The following is a 10562-nucleotide window of genomic DNA, read 5'->3' as shown; positions in this document are numbered from 1 at the left end:
AACATCTTGTACAACAGCTTGATTTATTATTATTATTATTATTATCTTTTTATCTTTACAGTTCATCCGTTAAATTCTATTTGCTTTGCTGTATTGTTTCTTCTGAATTATCAAGGCTAACGTATCAATTGATATTATTAAAATTATTATTATTGTTTCAGTCTTAGCAAGGTCGACTTTGCCTTTCATCCTATCTCAGGAGGTAGGGGGGTATGGCAAGAGGAGTCGATTAAATGAACTACCAGTGAGATACTGATGGAATCGACAATCCCTCTCTCCCTCCCCCACCTCTTAACCAAAAATGTGTGTGGCCTTGTGCTAATGTTAGAAATTATTATTATTATTATTATTATTGTTCAAATTCCACTGAGGTCGACTTTGCCTTTCATCCTTCCGGGAGCATGGTCAAACTATTTGACCACTCCCTCCCCATAAAAAAAAATGTCTGGCCTTGTGCCTATCTTCTTGGAAATTGTTGTTGTTATTATCCTAACCTGGTAGTGGATTGGAATGAGTGGAGTGCTGAGCTAAATGCTCTATTGAGATATGCATTCTGGGTTCAAAACTGTTGTGGTTATTGGGGGGAAAAAAAAGAGGGCATTATTCCTACTGAAGGGGCTCAGTGAATGGACAGAATTGATAGAGCATCTAATGTAAATGTCAGATGTCTTTTACACTGTATTTAGTGATGTTCTAAGTTCATATCCCACTGTAGAGGTGTACTGTATCCTCTCATTTAAGTGTCAGTAAAATTTGACAGCATCTACCCTGTCAGATAACTTGGTGAGTGGGGGAAATAGTTGTTCTTCAACTTCTCCCCATGACAAAAAAATAGAGTAAAACAAGTATTTGGAGATGTGGTTGTAAAGAGTTGGCTTTGTTGTTATTAAGGTGGTTAGATGCTAAATCGTTAGCATAATGGACAAAATGCATAGTAGCGTTTCTTTCAGCTCTTTACTGTGTTCAAATACCACCGACATCAACTTTACCTTTCATTCTTTTAGGGTTGATAAAATAGGTGCCAGTTAAGCACTGAGGTCGGTGTGATCATCTTAACTCCTCATTTTAGACCTTGTACCTATAGCAGAAAGAATTGCAGAGAGAATGAAAAGATTTCATTCACTTTCTCAAATGCCAGAATTAAGCTTACTGTGTTTTCTTCTTGGAATTTCTTGACAATTTCCCCATGCTGTTTATGCCTTGTAATTTCTGATGCCTATGGCCTGTCAGAATCAGAGACCATGTCAGTCCTTAAACAAAAACAAACAAACTGTTGTGATCATTCAACCTAAATCGGAATTCTCTGACTGATTGCAGCCTACTTTTTCTGTCCACATGAAGATTTAGGTACTGAGAAGGTATCTGATTTTTGCTGAGCCTAAGTAAATTTTATACCCTATAGGCACAGTGATGTCTGGTTAAGCTGTTCTCATTCCAACTGTATTGCTTCGTGTCTATGTGGCACCATGAACAAGTGACTTCTGCAGTAGCCTCAAGCTGTTTCAGTGTGTTATCAGTGGAATTTGGTAGCTGGAAGTTTACATGAAACTCATCATATATGAAATCACTTAACATCAGTCTTCCATGCTGGAATGGTTAGGATGATTTGACAATCCAACAGGCCAGTGGACTGTGTCATACTCCAGTGTCTGCTTTGACATAGTTTCTACAGATGTGATGCCCTTTCTAAAACCAACCACTTTACAGTGTGTACTGAGTGCTTTTTTTTTTTTTTCCTAATCTGTGAAAAAAAAACATGCCACCCACCTCCACACACTGAACAGTTCTACTTCCCCTCTTTTTTTTTTTTATATTTTTCAGCTGGTTTCTACAGCCAGTAGCTGTTTATTGAATTAGCCTGGTGATGATGATGATGATAATTATTTCTAACATAGGCACAAAACCACAAATAATAATAATAATAATGTTAAGTTTTGTTCATTTTTTTTTTCTACTTGCCTCCAACATCGATGCCTATGTGTGCATTCTTTTTTAATTTTTATATGTGTATGCATGTTATTATATATATGATATATATATGTATGATGTGTGTGTGTGTGTGTATGTATGTGTGTATATATATATATATCTATATATATATATATATATATATATATACGGGCTGTCTTTCCCTTCCCTACTCTTCAAAGTATTTGGAAAAGAATTCTTAACCCCTGTCCCCTATTGATATAAAATGAAGTAAACAAAACAAAATGATTATTCAGTCAATTAGCTCTGCCTTCTTTATCTAATATAATAATGCAAGGAAATAAATATTCACATTTTCTATTTTTAACTCCCAAAGTATAATTTATTTACCTGCAAGATCTGTTGCTCAAATGCATCCCCCACAATAGACTAATTGTTTAAATTTACCTTTTGCATTTTGCCCTGCATTTCTCTCTCTTTCCCATCATTTGAGTCATTATTTGAAGGAATAAATTATTGATTTCAACTGCTCTAGGTTTAATGAATTACCAATTTATCAAGGTTAAAATGCTGAAACCAGAAAAATATAGGAAAATAAGAGGTGCTTAGGCACATCATGTCACCATACAAATTTTCTCTCCTGTAACTGCAGGCATATTGTGTTGCATTGAAAGAGAGAACTCATACTGTGACATGCTGCACTTACAGTGTGCTCAAGGAAGAAATAGAAAGGAAGAAAAACATGCAGCCCTCCCTTCCCCCACCACCCAACACCACCGAAAGGAGAAAGAATGAAAAGAAAAAGCAGCCCTTAATTTCAAAGGATATCTTTTTGACATGAACTATTATTTTTTTCTTATGATTACTAAAATATTTTATTTTTTACTTTCCATTTTTTTTTACTCCCCCCGCCCTTCTCTATTGTTTAACCCTCCTTGATTTGAATGTAGAGAATGAGAAAGTCATATATATATATATTATTTTTTTTTAATATCCCATTCTGCTTTGTTGTTGATGGTGATATGATGATGATGATGATGGTTACTGATCCACTTGTACGTTTTTGTACATAGCAATGATTGCAGCACTTAATATTATGTACCTCCCTCCCCATTTTTTCTTTTTCTTTTTTTTTCTTTTTTTTTCCTTTTTGTTTTTCTAAGTTTGGAAATGTATATAAATTGCCATTTTTGTTTTATGTTTTTTAACATGTGATTCTATTTGCTTTTTACAACCAAGTAGTTTCAACTCTTTCTGTCTTGGAAACTTTTAAGAAATAGAAGAAAAAAAAAAGAAAAGAAAAAAACTCATATTTCAAGAAAGGACAAAAAATAAAAAAAAAATCATAAGTAAAAGAAACAAAATGAGAAATTATAAAAAAAATGTTTTTAAATCCCTCTTACTACATAACATCTTTTGAAATTTGTAGACTGGTAAGTTTAAAATGGAACAAACCCATGCCAGGTTCTTCTGCTGTTACTAATTGTAAAAGATAATTAGTGGACATTTATTTTGATAAAATAAAGTCAGTTTTTAAATTAAAATTTCTAAAATTTCTCTTTGATATTTTTTATTTGCATTTTCCAATCTGAATGTTTTTTTTTTCTTTTTCCCCTCCAGTTCTTTCTTAATAATTTTGGTTTCCTATTTCTGAAACGCACCACCTTTGTTTCAGTCATTGGAATGTCTACTATTTATTCCATTTGTCTCTTGCCAAACCTCAAATTTACAGGGATGGAAACAAACTGACAAGTTGTCATGCATCCATTTGATGGGGTGAGGTGCAGGTGTGCACACACGCAGACAAAGACCCCCTTTGGGATTGCGCCTAGAAAGTTACCCTCCAAGGCACAAGTCTGGGCAAGGTTGTGTATTTAAGAGCAGCAGTTGCCCATGCATACCAGCCTCCTCTCTCCATGCCACCAATGCTATCCAAGGGAAAGGCAAAGGCTGATGCAGCTTGCCAACTTCAACAGCTGAATGAACTGGAGCAACATGAATTAAAATATTTTGCTCAAGAACACAACACAGCCTGGTCCAGGGATCAAACTCACTACCTCACAATTGTGAGGCCAATGCTCCAACCACATGCCTACACACACACACACATATACTTTTATTCTTGTTTCAGTCATTTTGACCATGGGCATTTCAGAGCACTGCTTTTTAGTTGAAGGCATCAACCCCTGGACTTAGTCTTTGTAAGCTTGGTACTTATTCTACTGGTGTCTTTTACTGAACTAAGTTACATGGTTGTAAACACACCAGCATTGGTTGTTAAACGATGGTGGGAGGACAAATATAGATACACAAATACATATATATTTTTATATGATGGGCTTCTTTCAGTTTCCATCTACCAGATCCACTCACAAAGCTTTGGTCAGCCCAAGTAGAAGACACTTGCCCAAGATGCCACACAGAAGGACTGAACCTGGAGCCATGTGGTTGGGAAGCAAGCTTATATAATATTCACTGCATGGCATCTTGGACAAATGCCTTCTACTATAGCATCGGGCTGGCCAAAGCCATGTGAATGGATTTGGTGGATGAAAACTGAAAGAAGCCTGTCATGTATATATATATACGTGTGTGTGTGTGTCTGTGTTTGTCCCCCCCTCCCTACCAACATTGCTTGGCAACCAATGCTGGTGTGTTTACATCACCATAACATAGCGGTTCGGCAAAAGTGGTTTAAGTGGTTGTGCTTTTCATTACTGTCCACTGCTATAGTAGAAGACACTTGCCCAAAATGCCGTGCAGTGGAAATGAACCCAAGATTCTTGACCACTAGTGCTTTGTTACCGAATCATAGTATGAATTTCTTAGGTCTGACTGTTTACTGTGGCCTGAACATTATGATTAATTATTTCTTACATGGACACAAGGGCTCAAGTATGTGGGGAGGGAACAGTCTATTGACTGCCTTCTGTTATCTCCAAGTACAAAATTAATCCTTTATTTTACCTTGTTTTTCCTTGGGCCCTCAGCTCGTGGTGGTGATGGTGTGGCATTGGGTTGGTGAAGCCGATTGCTCTCAAGGTCAAAACATTCAATTTCTTCTAGAAACAATGGAAGATAAAGAGACAGAAAGAAAAGAATCATCACCAGTTTCTTTTATCTTTTATTTGTTAAGCATGGTACTTAATCTATTGATCTCTTTTGCTGAATCACTAAGTTATGGGAACATAACCACACCGTCAGTTGTCAAGCATTGGGGAGTAACAAACAAGGATCCACACACACACATTCGGTCCATTACGGCAATGAGGGTTCCAGCTGATTCAATCAGCAGAACAGCCTGCTCATGAAATTAATGTGCATTCCCTTAATATAGTTTTCAGGGACATTCAGTATGACACAGTGTGACAAGGCTGGCCCTTTGAAATACAGGTACTACACATTTTTGCCAGTTGAGTGGACTGGAGCAAAGAGAAATAAAGTGTCTTGCTCAAGGACACAATGTGTTGCCAGTAATTGAGCTCAAGACCTTATGACCACGAGCCAAATACTCTAACCACTAAGCCACTTGCTTTCACGTATATATGTAACAGGCTTCTTTCAGTTTCCATCTACCATATTCACTCACAAGGTTTTGGTTGGCCCAAGGCTATAGTAGAATACACTTGCCCTAGGTGCCACACACTGGGACTGAACCTGGAATCTTGTGGTTAGGAAGTAAGCTTCTTACCTCACAGCCAGGACTGGTTGTACGGTTATCAACTATGAAAGTCAAAGATAACCTCAGCAAGATTTGAACACAGAGATCCAGAATGATAATTACAAGATTATCTAATCACTGCTCTAACAACTCAGCCAGTTTGCTGTGTTACTTTATTTTACAGACCTAAGAATGGAAAGCAAATTTGACGTTAGCAGGATTTGAACTATGAACATAAAGAACTTGGAAACTGCAAAGGATTAACCCTTTTGTTACCATATTTCTCTCAAAATACACTGCTTTCTTTCAATTAATCTTTACAAAATCATTTAGTAAAACTACATAGTTATTATTAAGCTGGAGTTCAGAACACAAATTATGATGAAATGTTTTTAATTTAGTTCACTTGTTGAAATATGCAGCCTTTGTTTTATGGTTAATTTTGAAGAATTATGAAGAATTTATTATCATCATCATTTAACATATGTTGTCCATGCTGGCATGGGTTGGACAGTTTGACTGGGCTGGCATGCTGGAAGGGTGCACCAGATTCCACTCTTATTTGGCATGGTTTTCTATGGCCGGATGCCCTTCCTAATGCCAACCACTCTGAGAGTGTAATGGGTGCTTTTACGTGCCATTTGCATGACACCGGAGTACTTTTACATGCCACTGGTACGGGTGCCAATTTGCATGGCACTGGTGTCTGCCATGATTGCAGTTTTGTTTGGCTTGATGGGTTTTCTCAAGCACATATAATGCCAAAGGTCTCAGCCATTGCCTCCATGAGGCCCAACACTCAAAAGATGTTTTTTACATGCCACCAGTACAGGTTCCAGTTACCACAATTATGATTTCACTGGGCTTGATGGGTCCTCTGAAGCACATTGCCAAATCTCTTGGTCACTACACATTGCTTCTGTGAGGCTCAAAGTTCGAAGACCATGTTTCACTACTTTGGCCCATGTCTTCCTGGGTCTACCTCTTCCACAGGTTTCCTCTACAGTTAAAGACTGTCACATTTTAACACAGCTGCCTCATCCATATGCATCACATGACCATACCAGCGCAATCATCTCTCTTGCTCACCACATCTGATGCTTCTTATGCCTAACCTTTCTCTCAAGTTGCTTACACTCTGTCGAACATGCACACTGACATTGCACATCCAGTGAAGCATACTGGCTTCATTTCTTTCTAGCCTATGCATGTCCTCAGCTGTTATAGCCCATGTTTCACTGCCATGCAGCATAGCTTTTCACGCACAGGCATCAAACAATCTGCCTTTCACTCTTAGAGAGAGGCCCTTTGTTGAGAGCAGGGGTAGGAGCTCTCTGAACTTTGCCCTGACTAATCTTATTCTCACAGCTATGCTCTTGGAACATTCACCTCCACTACTAACTTGGTTGCCTAGATAATGAAAGCTATCTACTACCTCTAGCTTGCCCACCTGGCAGTTGATGTAGTCTATTTTCTGCACATTTTCAGTGTTTATTAGTTAAGTTAAGTTAATTTTTTGGCTCAAAAAGCAAAAAGCAAGGCCATGTAGGGGGACATGGAGTTATGTACCTGTGGATTTTCCACATACAAAATATATATATATATATTTAAATCTTATATAATCGAAATCTACATTGTGTGAAAGGTATTTTTTTTCTCTTTCTCTTTTACTTGTTTCAGTCATTTGACTGCGGCCATGCTGGAGCACCGCCTTTAATCAAGCAACTCGACCCCGGTACTTATTCTTTTGTAAGCCCAGTACTTATTCTATCGGTCTCTTTTGCCGAACCGCTAAGTAACGGGGACATAAACACACCAGCATCGGTTGTCAAGCAATGCTAGGGGACAAACACAGACACACAAACACACGCACGCATATATATACATATATATATACGACGGGCTTCTTTCAGTTTCCGTCTACCAAATCCACTCACAAGGCTTTGGTCGGCCCGAGGCTATAGTAGAAGACACTTGCCCAAGGTGCCACTCAGTGGGACTGAACCCGGAACCATGTGGTTGGTAGACAAGCTATTTAAAAAGCATTCATTTTTCTGAAAGCTATGAGGAAACAAAGTCGTTCCTCTTCGTCCAGCCGCTCCGATAAAAATTCTTCGCAACAAATTCCGATACAAATGTAATCTAAACCACCTGAAAGGTATTTGTAGAAAATTTCTTCAAAACAAATAACCCAATTTTTTTTTTTAAAAGTTACGGAGAAACAAAATGCGAGGTGAGGGACACGTTCGGATGTCAATATTTACCTCTAGAAAGTTATGAAGAAAAAAAGTCGAAGGAGAGCAGACATTTGTAATTAAGACAAATTGTAATATACAAAAATAAAATATTAAACTCTTTCCTTACTTCTGTTTGGAGGTATTTCTTCTAAAACGACCGGCGACGCGTCGACACGCCATGGCGTGAATGTCGTCTGGTTTGTTTGAATGTCGTCTGCTTCTTTGATTTAATGACGTGATGACATATCCTTTAAACGGTGTTCTTTTTTTCCCTGTTAGTATTTTATTTTATTTTAATTTTTAATAAAAAGGTCCAAAGTTTCTAAATTTATTGAAATAAATAAGTTAACACCGGATAAGAAAGCAAAAGGGGGGGAAAAAAATATTGTTATAAACTATCACAATAACAATTTTTATTCTCTAACTCTCTCTCGCTCTTTCGATTGACATCAGCACAACTTACATCGAATGTGTGTGCGTGTGTGTGCATGTGTGTGTGTGTGTGTGTGTGCGTGTGTGTGCATATGTGTATGTGTGTGTGTGTGTGTGTTACCATTATTATTTTTTTTTTAGTAAATAGACTACGGCCGTGCTGGGGCACCACTTTTAAGAATTTTAGGCACACCAACACAAATATGCCTCACCCCAATTTTGTTTCTTCATAACTTCCAGAAAAATGAATATTCTTCAATAAAAATTTTCTGCAAGTACGCTTCCGATAATGTAAATTCCAATTACATCATAATTGGCTTTGAAAAGGAATCTTTTCCAAGGCTGGGGAGAAGAATTTCTGTAAATTCAAACGAATCGGCTTTGTTTCCTCATAACGTTTAGAAAAACGGATATTTTGTAAATGAAATGTTCTACAAATACCTATCAGATAATGTAGATTACCGTTATATCGGAATTTAATGGGGAAAATAAAGTTGTTGGGCACGTACAGGAACATACTCACACACGTCGCAATTTTCTTCGAAATTTCAAGTTTTATTTCGTAGATATATGTCGTGTGTGTCAGCCCACCAATTAGTTTTCATATTAAATTCCGAAATAATCATAATCTACTCAATCTGAACGGTATTTGTAAAAAATTTCATTAAAAATATCCATTTTTTCTGAAAGTTATGAGGGGAAAAAGCCGACTCGTGTGAATTTTCCGAAATTCTTCTTCCTGTTCTTGGAAACATTTTTTCAAAATAAATTCTGATGTAACTGGCATTTACACCATCTGAAGCGCATTTGTAGAAAATTCCATAGAAGGATATCCATTTCTCTGGAAGTTATGAGGAAACAAAATCAAGTGGAGGGCACATTTGTGATGTTATATCTAATTCTAGTACTGCCAAGTACTTGGTTTTGGTTTTTACAAACCCGGGACACTTATTTTATCTTTATTATTTTTTTTGCCGAAGTATTAAGATGCAGGGGCATAAACACAGCAACACCATTCGTCAAGAGGTGGTGGAACACACACACATCCGGGACCGAACCCGGAACTATGTGGTTGGAGAACCAACATTTTATCGCACAGCTGCGCCTGCACCTCTATGTATGTGTGGCAACTTATTGGACGTATTTTGCTCAAATTCTGCCGAGGTTGGATTCAATAGAAAAAAATAATAATAAAATAACTAATAGTCAACTACTGGAGTCGAGAAATCGATTTGTTCCCTTCCTTCAGTATTTCTTGCTTTGGGTAAAAATTAGCTCTAACCGTTTTTAGTCATTGGACTGCAGCCATGCTGATATACAGCTTTGAAGGGGTTTTTTTTTAATCCCAGAACTTACTTTTTCTGTTTTAAGCCTCGTAATTATTCCATCGACTATTTTTGTTATGGGGACAGAAACACACCAGCACTGGTTGTCAAGCGGGAGTGGAGGGCAAACACACGCAAACAGACATATTTATATAATACATACGACGGGCTTCTTTCAGTTTCCGTCTGCCAAATCCACTCTCAAGGCTTTGATCAATTTGAGGCTATAGAAGAAGACACTTGCCCAAGGTGTCACACAGTGGGAATGAACCCAGAAGCATGTACTTGGGGAGCAGACTTCTAAAAACGCAGCCACGTCTGCGTCTATCATTCAACATATTTCAGTTTCAGTTCATTTTTTTTTTCCTTGGAAATATATTTCTCGCGAATCTTGCGACAACTGATGCTGATGTGTTTACGTCCCGTAACTTAGCGGTTCGGCAAAAGAGACCGATAGAATAAGTACTAAACTTACAAAGAATAAGTCTTGGGGGTCGATAAAAGAGTAACAATTTTTTTTTTTAATTCTTAAGGAATTTTCAGAAACTTCTGGCGAGTTTGGGTTCTACACAAAGGAAATCATATAATTATGCACCCCCACCACAAAATAAAACCCTGAAAAATAGATCTTGTGACGTGTGATTTAAAGGCTATTTAGCTACTATTTTTAGTACATCTCACGACCACCTAATAACCTCCTCGTTTCTTTGTCACTCTGATGTAACTGGTGTTTTTCCATATCTTTCTTCCTTTAAACACATTTAATAGTTTATTGCTGGGATTTAAACAAAAAATTCGGGCTGTCCGTATTTTAGACAACGATTAAAATAAACCTAGTGACCCTGCAAAATACAGAGGCAGATTATCCTCTGTACTGGAAGCTGTCTGGATAACAATAATCTATGTAAAGGCAAGTCTACGAACAGTCGCGCACCTGAGTTTACTGGTCTAAGGGAGGTAACTGCAATCCTAGTCTAA

At 37.5% G+C, this 10562-nt stretch overlaps 1 long non-coding RNA gene across 1 annotated transcript; it reads right to left on the bottom strand.

The window, feature by feature from the left end:
• Window positions 1-1737: 1737 nt before the first annotated feature.
• LOC118767577 lies at window positions 1738-2489 on the bottom strand. Its single transcript, XR_005003496.1, has 2 exons — window positions 2120-2489; window positions 1738-2089 (listed from the first exon to the last, which is right to left on the bottom strand). It is a non-coding gene; the product is annotated as an uncharacterized LOC118767577 (long non-coding RNA).
• Window positions 2490-10562: the final 8073 nt, after the last annotated feature.

Source organism: Octopus sinensis, linkage group LG23 (genome assembly GCF_006345805.1).
Source record: "Octopus sinensis linkage group LG23, ASM634580v1, whole genome shotgun sequence".
NCBI lineage: Eukaryota > Metazoa > Mollusca > Cephalopoda > Octopoda > Octopodidae > Octopus > Octopus sinensis.
The sequence above is the reverse complement of the archived record's forward strand: the minus strand, read 5'-3'. Positions and strand labels throughout refer to the sequence as shown.